Source organism: Macrobrachium nipponense, chromosome 16 (assembly GCF_015104395.2).
Source record: "Macrobrachium nipponense isolate FS-2020 chromosome 16, ASM1510439v2, whole genome shotgun sequence".
NCBI classification, from domain to species: Eukaryota; Metazoa; Arthropoda; class Malacostraca; order Decapoda; family Palaemonidae; genus Macrobrachium; species Macrobrachium nipponense.
This window is the reverse complement of record NC_087209.1, coordinates 35,848,055-35,864,995: the sequence shown is the minus strand read 5'-3', so window position 1 is coordinate 35,864,995 and position 16,941 is coordinate 35,848,055.

Sequence of the window (16,941 nt, the reverse complement as noted above, 5' to 3'; positions counted from 1 at the left end):
AATCTTACTTTCCTAAAAACATTCTTTGGAGACGTTTTGGAGTGGATTTTTCGTCAATTTGTCATAAGTGTTTGTGTCACTAAGGAGTTGGTTGATTTTGTCGAGGTAGAAGTCTTTGTCCATGATTACGATTTTGCCCTCTTTGTCGGATGTAACTACAACATCTAACTTTTGTAGCGAGCGGATGGCTATCATAAATCTACGGAGGACAGAGTATGTCTTATTAAGGTCAGTTAAAGCATTTAGTAAAATGCCTTTTAAACATATCTCTTCACGGCTGTCATTTTGATCCGATATGAATTTTTCAAAAGCAACCCATCATCTGATCTGCCGGAGCTTTCAATTGCAAAATTTCCAATTGGTTAGCTGGCTCCTTTCCCCCTTCTGAGGCACCTTTTATATCAGTCACATTAAACATTCCGAAGATTTCTGAAACAGATTCAGAGAAGCACATATACTACTTCACAAGATTAAACTTTTGAGCAGCATCCTTATCTGCATCATCCGCATCGTAGTTTGAGAAAGTGGATATGCTGATATCAGCCCCTGCTCAGTGTTCAATAGTTCGTACTCATACATTGTTGCTAAAATTAGATTTTTTGTTTTTGTTTTTTCTAAATTTGGCCTTTCTGTTTTATAATATATAATACATTATATTATACATAATTACACATTTCATACACTATATAATTGATAAGTAGCCCTTTTATAGCATATTTGTTTTAAGCATTTAGTTTTAGTAATCTCATGTGATTTATAGGTGCTGCAATCATAAAGGTAGGGTTTTGGTTTTTTAGGAAACTCTCTCTCTCTTTCTCTCTCTCTCTCTCTCTCTCATGCAAAGAATGGATTTGAGTTTTGTTACCCTGATCATGCTGTGAGCATGAAATAGCCCTGTAACAAGACAACTAAAACGTTCGTGTATCACTGTTTCTCTTTGTATGGTCATATAAAAGTATCACTTATGTTCATATGAGTATCACTTATATTTTCACTTTCAGTTAGTACAGCAAATATTATGTAGTAACACATTATTTTGAATTATGTGGGTGAAAATCGTCTCAGCAGTTAGAAATATCTAAATTATTTACATTTACAAAATATCTGTATCTGCGAGGGCATGGTCATCAAATATCCGCATCTGTATCCGCATCCGCAAATTTAAAAGATTGATATCCGCATCCACATCCACAAATCCAATTTTCAGACATCCTATACATCCCTATACATCTAATATATATTAATATATATATATATATATATATATATATATATATTATATATTAATAATTATATAACATATAGTATATAAATATATATATAAAGTCAGATCACATTTCCGTGATTCATATACATATATCGAGCTACAATGTCCTTTAATATCTAATTCGCTCTACCTCGGAATTAATATATTTTCATATGCTTAACCGAAGGGGAATTTTTTTTCTCGATATAGACTTGCCTGGACCCCCGGGCGCGAACCCATGGAGCCTTTCAATCCAGGAACGTCAGTGAAGCTATTTTACCTACTACACCACCGCAAGTAGGTAAAAGCTTCACTGACGTTCCTGGATTTGAAAGGCTCCATGGGTTCGCGCCCGGGTCCAGGCAAGTCTATTATCGAGAAAAAAAATTCCCCTTCGGTTAAGCATATATGAAAATATATTAATTCCGAGGTAGAGCGAATTAGATATGAAAGGACATTGTAGCTCGATATACTATATATATATATATATATATATATATATATATATATATATATATATATATATATATATATATATATACATGTGTGTGTATTAAAAACCTAGGGGTAAATCCTGACCAGCTTCGGCCATATTTCTAAGCAATTTTCGAAGGAGTGATACATAGCACCAGAATTTAATTGCTCAGGAATTACACCAATTTTTTCATCTCCATGTCGTAAAGGGATCATAACTATATATATATATAGAGTATATATATATATAAGATATATATATATATATATATATATATATATATATAATACTAAAACATTTATCACGGGACCAAAGTTAGTCATTTATGCAAAATTTCCATTTATACATGATGACTCCTTCAGAAAAAGGTTTACCCAGATTTTGGAAAATCACTAACAATTGGGTCTTTCTTTAAACATAAAGATCGGTTGAGTCCCTTCTTGACCTCAAATGTAGTATATAAATTTACCTGCCTAAAGTGTAACTCTGGGACTTATGTGGGAACTACGAAGAAGGTTACTGAGGGTCAGAATCGATTCTCATTGTGGAATAAGTTTCTGAACAGGAAGTAGGTTCTTCAACCCTGAACATTCGAATATCAGGAACCATGCAAAAATCTGCAAAACACAAATCGAAAGAGACGATTTTTGCATCATAGGGCAAATACCAAACCCCCAAGAACTACCCATTTTAGAGTCGCTGCTCATTAAGCAGCTGGTTCCGCAGTTGAATACCCAAACTTCCTCCATCCAACTGTAGCTTAATAAGTATCTCCTCTTTTTTGTCTTCTATCATTCAGTCTTCCTTTCTCTAACTTGAGGTTGGTCGGCAGTCTCAGCTTTTAAATATTTTGTAAGTTGTAGTCTTTTGACGGTTTTTTAAATTTTTAGTAAATTTAAGATTTTTTATAATTTCATCATATTAATTAATTGACAGATTCCCAGAAGATGTAATAAATGTTATTACGAAACATCAGGATAAAGAAATATGTTGACTGGCCTGTTTCCTTGAGTCAACGCCTGATTTGATGCATCCCTTGGTCTTCACCTGCCTGCACCATGTTTATGTGTGTGTGTTGTGTATAATGATATATATATATATATCATATATATATATATATATATATATATATATGTATATATGTTATATTATATATAATATATGTATATATATGTATATATATGTATATATATAGGATGTACTTACTATATAGTATATCTATATATATATATATATCGATATATATATGTGTGTGTGTGTGTGTGTGTGTGCGTGTGTGTGTGTGCGTGCGTGTGTGTGTGTGCATTTTTATGTGCGTTTTCGCAGAAAGCAGAGCAGACTTAGACAAGCCGACGACGAAGTGCAGTTATGAATGAGTTGTCTGTAAGTTCTGATAACATTTGATTTCACCTAATGAACTTATACACAATTAGACAAAACAGAAAGACACTCCATACAAAGAAGCAAACAATGGGTGAAAACAAAAAGAATGATTTTTTTTAACTTTCAGTGTCTTGATAGTAACTGTTCTAATGTATATTATACCCCGTGTAATGTTTTACCTACTCTGCCCTTTGTAACTGATGTTTCTGCTACTGCTCTAGTAACTGGTGTAACTCCTTCTCCCGTAGTTACTCTTGTATCTTCTTTGGTCCTGGTAACTATTGCATTCTTTGGCTGTGGTAACATTGTATCTTCTTTGTCCACAGTGGCATGCCCGCCTGATTTTGTACCAAACAAGTTGCAAACCAGTTGTAATTACTTCTCTGCAAACACTTCGCCATCAGGAATTACCAGCGCTTCACTGTAGTAAGTTCATTTATATATCTGCGTTTACATTATGCTGAATAGCCATGTATGGTTCCCTATAAATCATTAACTTCATATCATAGAGCGCCGTTGTAAATGCCTATGCACTGTTATCCTGTATGGAAGACTCAATGCTATTTTGTTGAAACGGCGCGTCTCTAATTATTAATTATTGTACCTCGTCTTATATTACATGTAGTTTTTGTAGGATGTAGTCATTTGCTGTCCGAGTGAACCAGGATACTTACGTCTGTCAAATTTTTCATTTGTTTAATAACTGGCGTATTATTGAATGGAAAATAAAGAAAAAGACGAAGGAAATTTTAAATGTTTAATAAAGGAAAAGCGAAGGAAATTTTAAATGTTACTGTAGCGAAATTCATAACAGGTCAAAGCTTTTTATTGACTTCATAATAGGAATCACTTAATTAATCATTTCACATTTTGACGAAAAATATCGTGAGGTGCATCATCTAAAGCACTTTACGGAAACAAATATAAGAACCTTGGCCTAATGCTACAAATCCTAAATTTAGGAACCTTGGCCCAATTCTACAAATCGTAAATTTAGGAGCCTTGGCCTAATGCTACAAATCCTAAATTTAGGAACCTTGGCCTAATACTACAAATCCTAAATTTAGGAACCTTGGCCTAATGCTACAAATCCTAAATTTAGGAACCTTGGCCTAATGCTACAAATCCTAAATTCAGGAACCTTGCCCTAATGCTACAAATCCTAAATTTAGGAACCTTGGCCTAATGCTACAAATCCTAAATTTAGGAACCTTGGCCTAATGCTACAAATCCTAAATTTAGGAACCTTTGCCTAATGCTACAAATCCTAAATTTAGGAACCTTGGCCTAATGCTACAAATCCTAAATTTAGGAGCCTTGGCCTAATGCTACAAATCCTAAAGCCTAAAGTTAGGAGCCTTACTTTCAATGAAAAAAGTGGACGTAGAAGGATGGTAAACCTTCAGCTGAATGATCACTGGACTTTCTCATTTCAGTTGCAGTCGATCTTACAACGCGACCTTAGGGACTTTTAACCAAGCGGATGACTTAAGCACCGCTGTCGAAAATGTGACTTACTACACTGCCCACGTCAGGTGAGGTCAAGTATATTATATATATATATATATAATATATATAATATATATATAAATATATACACGTATATATAATATCCCTTGCTACACTTTGCAACTTTGGTAGTGTTAAGAATTAGATCTTAGGATAGAGTTAGAAATGATACTGTAAAGGAAATTACAAACGATCCATATGTAGATGAACTTTGATGAAAGGGAGATGGAGATGGCTAAGATAAGCCCATCGCAATACCTCTGGGAGAACAGTATGTTAGTGTCAGCTGGACTGCTGCGAGCACCAGACGAGTTGGGAGACCCAGGCCTTCTTGGGAGACTAGAGATGAGTGGAGATTGGTGGAATAAAGTTCAGGAAAACAATGAGTTGTGGAATTTCATAGAGTCCCTCTGCGTCACCGGACTTTGGAGGTGATGATGATGATGATGAGAATAGTTTTTTTAATTACCTAGATAGGAAATCCGTTATTCACTTCACTCTCTCACTGTCTAGATTCTCTTTTTTTAATATATGATTTGTTTGCTTCCTTTCTTGACAGGGAAAAATCAAAGGCATTCCGCCTAATCAGCAGACTATACTCGGTTTTTTTTCCATCTGTCCATCCGCCTGTGGTGTTTGCGTATGGTAACACTGCGTCCAGGGCTTTAGATAGTTACATTCAGCTTACATTCAACAATAATAACAATATCCTATTTCGAATTTTTACGGTGTAATTCGCATACAGTAAATTATTAAAACACTTTTCAGTTGCAAATGTACACCCAGATATCCTTTTATTTACCTAAAACTTACACATAGCGTAACTATTTAAAGCCCGGGACGCAGTGTTACCATACAAAAACACCACAGGCGGATGGACAGATGGAAAGAAACATAGTATAGGTCGTAACCCATTTGAGACCTTTCCACCAGTTCTTGTCCATTTTTAGGCCTTTCTGTTGGCTTCCACTTCTTTTTTATACATTTTACGAACCACCACCACTTTTCCTTGACCTTCTAGTACCCATTATCCTTTTCGAAACCTTCCCTTTAGCCATTCCAGTAGTTCTTCCCCTTGTTCAGTTATTCTGCTATCTTTTGCCTCTTTATAGACATTTATACTCATCTTTAACTATTTTAGACCTTCCCACCAGCTCTTGGCGCTCTCTCTCTCTCTCTCTCTCTCTTTCTGCAAGGTGGTATTACTAAATCATTTCATTTAGTCCTCTTTCAGCCCATGGCCATTAACCTGAAGAGAGGAGAGACTTTTCAAATAAATTGTTATTGATATTGCATATTATTCATTAACATGAATTTGCATGCAATTGAGATTAAAATGCATTAACACTGAATAGAACCGATAGCAAATTACAATAAGTGAAATTATAAAAGCATACGTAATAACAAATAGCAGTTAATGGAAGTGATAATCATGTATAACAATAACTATAAGTAAAACCTAACGGACGTGTTTAATGAGGTGAATGAATATCAGCAACTGATATCATGAAACAAGATGAAAGCTTTAACGATATTGCGTACGAATGTTTACCATCAGCTAAAAACAACAAAAAGATAAAATAAATAGAATAAGAGACTACGGCCCTTCCGAGTGTGGTCTTGGGTTTTTACTATTCTAAAATTTCTTTGAAGCTTTCATCCATTGTGTAGTAGAAACTTTATGAAGCGTTACACTTTTCTTAATAATGTACATCACATTCATCACACTGCGTTGGCTAGTACAGTTGGTCGCGTTTTTTCTATTCTAATACGTACTTTAGAGCTTTCATCCATTGTGTAGTTGAAGCTTTATGAAGCATTACACTTTTGTTAATATTGTACTACATCACATTCACCATACACTGCGTTGGCTAAGACAGCTGGTCGCGTTCGGGTCTACCTGGCTCGAGTTCACTTCCCCGTCAGGGAGCGAATAGTGAAGCTGTTCTGTCTAACTACCCTGAGTTCGTGAGAGAACGAGTTTTGTGTTTTCCCGCGCAGTGACGTCCCTTGGTACCCAGCTGAGTAAGTGGCAAGAGGTTCATTGAATCATACTGTTTTGGAGGGAATTCGCCGATCTTTTAACATTTCAATCAGTTGATAAGAGACAACAAAGATACTGTGTTTGTTTGCAATAATCATGATCGCCATCGCCAAGAAAAAGGCATTTCATTTTACAGATTTCCAAAGGACTCATCTCTTTGCAAAACTCGGGTTAATCTGTGCAAAAGGGAAGATGATTTCAACGTGAAGAATGCAGGAATGTGTTCCGTTTATTTTGTCCCTGGTGATTTTGGAAAAAGCGTTAGACATATATATAGTATACTTTTAGATTATCATCCTAAAAATGCGCGCAAATTGAAAGATACTGCTGTGCCTACTCAACACGTATACTAAGGATATAACTCCAGGTTAATATTGTTTATTTGCTATATCAATAGGAAAGTATTTTAGCTGGCTTAGCCTATTTTGGAACTGAAATTATGTAAGACAGAGAGAGAGAGAGAGAGAGAGGAGAGAGAGAGAGACGAGATGAGATGAGGAGAGAGAGCGAGAGAGAGAGGAGAGAGAGAGGAGATGGACCCCATTCAATAACTTCTCAAATGAAAGGAAAATGGTTTGGTTTATTATCAGCTGACTTTGAATACAAAAATTTTGATTAATCTGTTTATAAAGCTTACTATGAGGATCTTTGTATGCCTTCTTTTTTAATAATTATTTTATTTTAGAAGCCTACTATATCTATGCAACACTTTTGCTTGATGATTGATAAAATTTTCATGAAAGTGATTTTGCTTAAGCCTATTATCAACTCTCTCATATCGTTTGTTAACTCTTTGTTGCTATTAGGCCCAGTGCTATAAACTAAAATACCTAGGCTTACAGCATATACGTAGGCGTATAGGTCTAGCCTAAGATTTTTTTTATGGGACAAGGAGAATTTATGACATGATTCTCTCTCTCTCTCTCTCTCTGTATTTTTGTCAATTCGTGGGTTAATACATGCATATTCACTTTAGCTAGATTCCTCCTCCTAAAGAGCTCGCTTAGAAGGTCTCCCTGAACTTAGCTACTAGGTAAAGAAAGCCTTTTTTTTCGTGTTTTTTGCAGACAATTATAGGAGTCCTTTTAGGGGAGCCCTTCAGGTTATCAATTGATAATGTTTACAATATGTAAGACCTACCTGAATAAGATTATTACTTTTATAGGTCTAACTGATCAAGTCGAACTGAAAATACTTATAAAAAACCATTTTTGCAATTCGTTATTAGCTGTTGTTTAAAAAGTTAAAAATATAAGAAAAAGCCCTATTCATCTTCCAGCTTCATGAAATGAGACCAAACAATTTGTGTGAAATACTAACTAATAATATAATACAAATAGGGTCTTGGTAGTGTTTAAGACTTTGGAATTTAATTTCTTGACCCAAAGATTACTTACACACGCTAAATCATGATCATGGTCATTATTTCGCACTAATTATTTGCTTCATTTTGTGAGTCAGGAAATGTAAGAGAATTAAACCCTATAGCTACCTTTAAAGTTCAACTGTTAAGTACTGTAAAACTAGCCCTATGAGGCTAGTTCCTGACACAAGAAATGAGGCTAAACAATTGCTGCAAATTATACACTATTGTAATGATTTTCAATTCCAAGATTCAAAACTAGTCTATATTGACACAATGAATATTTATTATAGACATTATTATTTAGCAATAGGTACCTTTGCCTAATTTTCTGAAGCAGGAGAGAAAAAAATGGTTTCACACCGCTGTTGAGTTTATTCAGTACCTTAGCATTTGTGTAATATTTTACCACTGATTAGGCCATATGACAATATATTTTCTTCTGTAATGGGAAATATCATTTTATCATATTGTTAATACTTGATAATGAACTCATTGAACTATAAAACAATGCAATGGGGCTAGAAATGCATTGCAGTAATATTTGACCGTGAGTAGTTCTGGGTTCCATTTGACGTCACTGACTCATCTCGTTTTTCTTCCACCTTGGTTACCATCACTAGTGACGTCTTGGTGGCGAGATGGGGGACACCCGGCTGACGTCCGCCTAAAGGCGCTGCCACACTAGCGAATTTTGTCGTCGACTTTCCGAAGAAGTCGACGTCATTCCGTACTCTTGTTGTCACACACGTTCTTCTTCATACCGTGGTTGTCGTCGTCAAAACGTAAACAAACCATCTGAGCTGTGACTTCCCGGAATGATAAAACAACTATGCTTTATAACACAAAACAACTAGTGGGTCGTGCTTGCATGTGTTTAATGATGCTGCATAGAATAAAAAAAAAAGTCTTTGGGTTCGGTCCTGGTTAACAAGACGTGAAAAGTTTTATTTTGAAAAATAAGCTAGGGCTAGCCTAGGTAGGCTATTCCTAACCTTGTTTACAGAACCACCGTCAGACTGTACTAGAAATTAAGCTAGAAAAACACTGCAAAAATTTTTAAGATTTTTTTTTTTATATTGTTTGCTAATACAAAAAAAAAAACGAGAGCAGACCTAGGCTATATAACAATCTGATATTCAAGATATAGCATGCTTATCGGTATAAAGATCAGCAAGTTCAAGAAAGTTTTCCCTAAGTCGCATGATGATCTCTTGGTAATTTTTTTTTCATTTAAGGCCCTTTTTCATAAAACTACCATGCTTATGGTCCCATAAGCATCGTCTCTCCCCCATATCTTCGACCAAAAACTGATCTGGCAATCTTGTCCACTGTACCAAGAACTCCATCTTGCATCTGATGACTTGAAATGCGCGCTCTCCGAGATATAAACAAACAATAAACTCGACGGTAGAGATGGATTGAATTCGATCGGTACCGTTTTCAAAATTCGTGACGACGACACCAGAAAGTCGTCGTCAAAACGTGAAAAGTCGATGTCAAATTCAAAAGTCAATGGAAATTTCGCTAGTGTGACAGCGCCTTAGAGGCACTAGCCTGGTGGAGGACTGAATGAAACTGACGACTTTGACTTTGACTTTGTATGAATTGCTAATAAAATAAAAACTTACTGTATACTATACGGAGATTGTTTTACTACTTCTATATTATATTAGAAAGAATAGTAGGGTTTTCCTTGCTAGTTCTTGCGTGTTGATATCTTCCTCCGATGATTGTATGTAATTTTTGTTTTCTATTTTCTTTGACAGGAGTAACGGTGTAGTATTTCCTCCTGAACCTAGTGGCCCCAATATTACTTGTGCCAGCGACTGCCAGGTAATAGTCACGTCGTTGTTCGTACCAGTTTTATTCATTGTCTTGACGTATAGTCTTGGGCTTGCCCATGGTGTGCCTTGCATTTTGACTCGATACTCTATTACAAGAGCATATCATGACTGGGCCCTGTCTAAGAAACATTTGTGAACAGTTTTTAAATCTCAGTAGTAGCATTTTTAAATTACATTACACAGAAGCTTCAGCTATAGAGAGAGAGAGATTTCTGAATTTTTTTTTATCCAAATAATAGCGTTTAAATTATACAGAAGCTCCAACTGTTAAGAGAGAGAGAGAGAGAGAGAGAGAGAGAGAGAGAGAAACGTGTATCAGTAGTTTTTATAGATTATACAAAAGTTTCAACTAGAGAGAGAGAGAGAGAGAGAGAGAGAGAGAGAGAGAGAGAGAGAGAGAGAGAGAGAGAGAGAGAGAGAGAGGCTGTCCATGCTTAGAAACGGCGTATATGAAAATGCTTGCTACTTTTTATTTTGTCCAAAGAATTCTACTTGCTTTTATAACAATACTAATTAGTAATTGTTCACGTGGTAGATTCTTAGATGAAAAGAAATTACCCAATAGCGCAACCAAACTGCTAATTTGTCGTGTATCTAAATGTCTATTTTTTTCCTTCTACTTCTTCTTCAAAGTCTTCTGACAAGGCAGAGTGCCTCGTTGTATCGAAGGGGCCAACCACGTTTTCGAAAAAGTTCAAAAACTGCTACAACGCCTCGACACACTACTCCTGTCAGCTACCTGGTAACGTTCTTCTTTTTTCATTTGTTAGTATGTGTGTGATTATTTTTTTTCTGTTTTAAGAAATATTAGCAAATAACAAAACTCTAACAAAGAGGCACCTTCCGTTGCCATGTAAATGCGCAACTCGATAGAGGCTAGATCGTCCTCTTCAGGGTTTCGGGACTCTCCGACTGAGTATACAAATTCCTGCTGAGGATGTTCATTAGGAGATATTGGAAAAAAGATTAAGCTACAAGGTATGATTGCTCTTGCCAAATGTGTTGTTTCATTCAGGATTATCTCTTTGTTTGATTTTTTTTTTTGTATGGTGTTTTTACGTTGCAAGGTTTAGGATTATCAGTTTTGTCCCATGGCTAACGGTCATCATAAAACCTGTAAAAATTCTATTTGTTGCTGTTGAAACGATTTAAATCTTCTTACTACAGTTAATTCCAGGTAGTTCTTAGTTTGTTTGCATCTATCATCATATCTACATCTATCTATCTATCATCTATCTATCTATCTATATATATATATATATTATATATATATATATATATATATATATATATATATATATATATATATATATATATATATATATATATTATAAATAATTTTTTTTCATTGCCTAGGCCCATGACTATTTTCCAAGTTCCTTTTTTGATAAATAGTTTTTTTTTTTTTTACGAAATGAAACTCGCCTGAGAGATATTCCAGAAATGTTTCTTCATGCTACTGTTTTGCTGTGGAAGTTAAGAACCATAATTTTCGAAATACTTACGATGCGAGAAAGAGACATGAATCTCAATTCTATTTTTTGCACGACGGAAGCCTAGACGCAGCAGTAGGGGCCGGTGGTATTTTTTTTGGATTTGATACTTTTGAAATAAAAATGAAATTCAAAATGGATGAACAGTGTATATCACTGAATTAACGATACCACTATTTCATGCCCCGCAGTCCAGTGCCCGACGACCTTCTCCTCACACAATGGACTTTGTTATAAACTCATAGACAACGGTGGGAGTATGACTAGCTTCAAGGATGCCCAAAATATTTGCAGAGGTTCTTTGTCAGCTTTCTGGCCTATGTCGAAACTCTCGATGCGCTCAACTTCATCAAACATCTCGTTTGGGTAAGGAAAATTTGTGCTATTTTTAGTAGAATATATACACTGTACATTTTATATATATATATATATATATATATATATATATATATATATATATATATATATATATATATATATATATATATATATATATATATATATATATATATATATATATATATATATATATAATGATTCACGGTAGTGTATAATGAACTCTGCAAAACATGTCAGGAATAGTGTACTTCCATTCCTAGGATAATCTTATTCGCTTGAGGAAAAGGAATGAGACTGACAACTTCATCCCGAAAAGACTTCCTGAAAACGCCAAAGTTAGCAATGGTTTACTGTAAAAAGAGCAAGATGACCTGGAAAGGGAATGAAGGGTGGGGAGGCGTTTATATCTTAGTTTTACCAGACCACTGAGCTAGTTAGCACCTCTCCTAGAGCTGGCCCGAGGAGTAGATATTTTTACGTGGCAAGGAACTCATGAGTTACTTAGCAACGTGACCTACAGTTTATTGTGAGATCCGAACCACATCGAGAAGTGAATTTCTGTCACCGGAAATAAATTCTCCTCTGATTGTTTGTCGGCACAGTGGGGAATCGAACCCGGACCCTGAAATCGGTCGTAGAGTATGTTACCTACTCCTCCAGCGAGGAACTACGGAAAAGGAAAGGTGAAGAGCGATTACGTGTATTATCTGAGTGACTTCAATCTGAAAATCAATGAGGCTGACAGAGTATGAATCTGTGGCATCTGAGTTTGGAGGAAAAAGTGCTTGCGTTAAGTGTTTTAAAGGCAACGTGAGGTAACAGAGAAATCACTGGTGTCGTTGCTGTTTGGGGATCCTGTATTAAATGAGAATGGGGGGAATCCTATGGAAATGTGTTTGTTTGGAAAGGGTTTGATAGTTGGAAGTATATGTCCTCCAGAAAGAATATCATAAAAATGTCTGGGACAGTACTTGGAAGGGTTTGTTAGATTTTGTGGTACTACAGAGAAGAAGGAAGTTAATGTTGATGAATAAAACAAGGAGAAGAGTTGTTGAAAGTAGCTATGATTCCGGTGAAATCGAGTGCTCGATAAGTAGGAAGTTTAAACAGTTCGTAAGAAAAAATAGGCGAAAAATGGGCTGAGATTAAAGAAAGAAGAAGAACTATATAAGGAGTATACAGAATTAACAGATGTAGTTAGAGAGTCAACAGGGTTACGGGGGACAGAGATGAGAGTGTAAACAGTAAGTAATGGAATGGAGAGATAAGAAACAGAATGATTATTTAAGATGCAACTGCATGTCAAAAGCATCATCCACATGTTTATTTGAGGGCAGATAAAGTAAGTCAAGAAGAGAGTAATAGAATAGAAGACAAGTAACAAACAAGAGTAAATATGAGCAAGTTCTGTTGGGAGAAGTTGTTCACCAGGAAAGTAAATGAACAGAGGAAGGTTAAGAAAGAGATGGATCGTAGAATAGATATGCAAATGGAGAAATTGCAATCCTAGGTGAAGAAAAAAAAATATTCTGAAGCTTAATTCTTTAGAATATTGTATAGAGCAGAGGTAATAGAGGAATGGGTTAACTTAAGTTCAAGAAAACTTGTTGACGAGATTTGAGGAGGTAAGGATGGCCATAAGAGGTCGGAGGATGGAAAGACACCTGGAGTTGGTGTGATAACAACGGGTGATTGGCTGTGGTGTTGTACGGACAGTCTGATTGAGTAGCTGGCCAACGTGTACTGTGCAGCTTGTCTCAATGAGAGAATGGTTTCGAAGAAATGAGTGAGAGGAATTTATTTCTTTGTATAAGGGTAAAGATGATAGAGGAGACTTTGAGAATTGTGTTGGCATAGTGTTACTTTGTATTTGGAAGGCTTTTGATTAAGGTAGGAAGACATATTACAGAAAGATTGATGAGGTCATAGCAGAAAGACTGATAAGGGAGGAACGGCAGTGTTTAGGAAACGGGTTTGTATCAAGCGTTCCTGCTGAACGGTTGTTTGAAACATTTCAGAGTAAAGGGGAAAGATGTTTCTGGCTTGCAGGAACTTAGAATAAGCCTTAAGTTAGAATTGCGGGTGGTAACTAATACAATGTGGAGGGCATCTATGGCGCAAGTGAGAGTGCTGAAATTATTTTGAGGATAGACGTCAGGGATGTGTTCAGATATTTAGATGAAGAGTGAACGGTTTTGGTGTAAAAGTGTTTCAGCGATGAGGTGATATGAGAAGATGAGAATTAAAAGAAATGGCATAAGATGGAGGGGAAAAGTTGTGTGCTAAGAAAATGGGCGACGAATGGTGTATGTAATGGATTGGGGATAGTTTACAAACATTTCAGACTTGTGAAGAGTTTGTAAATATTTGCAAGAAGAAAAAGTTGAAAGTAAATGTGGTTAAGAGCTAAATAATGCGAATAAATGATATCCAGGAAGAAGGAGCAATGAATGTTAATGTGGAAAGCGGAAGAAAGGAAGTGGTTGATTCATATAGTAGGTCTTTGATAGTAAATGTAATGATTTCGGTTGCATAAGATAGGTCCCGGCATTATATTTGTGGTGTAACCAGTACCGGAAGTATAAGAGTTGCAGAGATACATAGATATAGTATAGAAAAATAGTGTGACGAAAGGATGGACAAGGATGTTCTGAGGAGTTTTGGTCACAGAATTATAATTTGGACGAGTTAGGAAGAATAAGAAGACAAGGAAGACTTAGAAATACTGAATAGATAGCGTGTGAGCTGAAATAAAGGATATTATTATTATTATTATTATTATTATTATTATTATTATTATTATTATTATTATTATTATTATTATTATTATTATTGTATGCTGGAAGTAAACCCTCTTTTAAACATGTTTTATTAAAAGTAATTGCTGCCTCAGCTGCATTAATTTTATACAGGTTCTTCTCTATTTTTCTAATTATTGCTTTCTCATTGTTGCTAAACTGGTGAGCAACGTACGAAGGTGACATATCTCAATTAGGTAGAACGATTGGATTTTATTGGTAAAAATTTCAGTTGGGGTAGTCAAATATTCGGGTATATCCCGTAGAGTTTATTACAGATAGAATTGATGTTAAATTCTATTTCTTTTCTATTCTTTCTATTCCTTTCCGGACGTTTCGTCTGAATAAACCTCAGACATCCTCTTGGGCGGAGGTGGGTGAAGGACTGAAGTGAGAAGGTTGTTGTTGTTGTTGTTGTTGTATTAAGCCAACACTTCTTGTTGGCACGGGCCTTTCCCTTGTTCGGCCCGTAGGTGATCTGAAAAGATTCTTTTGGTACATACTTAGTTTTTTTGAAATTGGAAATATCTTTAGTTGTAGAGATAGGAGTGGACAGGGGAAGGATGATGGTGTCAATAAGAGAGGGCCATCATATCATATTATAGAAGAAGTTTGAATGAGTGTAAGGCTTTCGAAAATCGGAGAAGCGGTGCAGGTGGGGTTGTGCAACCCTTTACTCCCTTGGGTCCCTGCGGGAGGATTTCAGTTGTAGGTAAAGTTTTTAAAAGAATGATAGTGGATGATGTGGATAGAGCCTTACAATGAGGGGATGTGATGAGGGGATTGATTTTACTTATTAGTTTGATTACCTTGGTGGAGGTAGGTTGTAGAGCACCTGGGCATGCTCTTCTAAGTTTTCAATGATTGTCTTTGTGACTGTGGCAGCTGCATACTCAGCATCTTGTGCAGGTACCTCATTTTGTGCTGCACCTCTTAGCTGTGCTGTTTCTCTGCATTCCAGCAGGTAGTGAAGGAGTGGTTGCTGTGTTTCTTCTTGACAGTGTTCACATGGTCTGACACTGTTTTCCACAATTTCCCAGCAGGCTTTATATCCTAGCCTGAGTCTGTGGATGATCACAGCACTCCTCTGGGAGTCCTTTTTGCCAACTTCTATATGGGCACCGTAGAAGAGAGGGTCTTCGCCCAGAGACCAGCACCCCCGCAAATACGCCCGTTACATAGACGATATCTTTGTGCAAGTCGACACCGAGGATGAGGTAGAAGCCCTACGTCGCCGATTTCAGCAATGCAGCGTGCTAAACTATACAGTCGAGTTTAGCACCAACGATCGGCTCCCCTTCCTCGACGTCCTTATAACGAAGACAGAAGACGGTCTCCGCACTTCTGTCTACACGAAGAAAACTAATTTAGGAATGTGCCTCAACGGGGATAGCGAGTGTCCAGACAGGTTTAAGAACACTACTGTCAGGGCCTTTGTGAAAAGGGGCTCCCATGTTCCACCTGGCAGGACACACACCTCGAGCTTGATAGAGTCTTCACAGATGCTCGTGAATAACGGATATTTCAATAAGCTCATCAATCGAGAAGTGCGTACCGCCCTCGAAAGATGGTACTCGAACGAGGAACAAGACCCACGACCCCGCCCCACCGAGAACATCACGATATATTATAAGGCCTTCATGCACTCTCAATACCGCGAGGAGGAGAAGGCGATGAAGAAGATCATTAAGGAAAACATCCTCCCCATTGAAGAAGGCAAGATAGTGGACCTTGTAATATACTACAAAACCGTAAAACAAAAGACCTTATCATGAAAAATAACCCATCACCGCCATCAGGAGACCCCTCAAGCAGACGAACGTAGTATACCAATACATATGCCCCGCCCGAGGATGTCCTGGGAAGTACATTGGAATGACTACCATGCCCGTCTTGCGAAGAGAAATCTGTCATGCCCAAGAAGGGGCTATCAAGAACCACACCCTCACCGCCCACCGAGACACAATCTCCCGCGACTGTATCATCCGTAACACCAGGGGATAATAGGGAGAGCACCCGACCCTCGCCGTCTGCGCCTCCTGGAGGCGTTACTCATCCAGGAACAAAAGCCCTCCATGAACACGACACAGGAGGCCTTTTTGCTCCCGACCTGCACCCGAAGAAACACTCCATTAACGGCAAACATCACCATATCGCCGCCCGAAAAACGCCCCAATCCAAGACGACATTAATACGATGGATAATACCAGCAGTGACATTAATACGATGAAAATAAACCAGCAGTGGACGTCACGCGGCCTTTACCCAATCAAAACAAAGCCCGGCGTGGATGATATGCAGCTGAGAAGATCGGCGCGCCTGCTGAGCATGCGATCGGGAGCTGGCTTGAGCCCGCAGCCAGGCAGCCAATGAAAAAGAAGCTCCCCACCCAGAGCCAATGAAAAGGCAGCGGCACGACCCGCCCCCCGCTTTTTTTTCGCCAC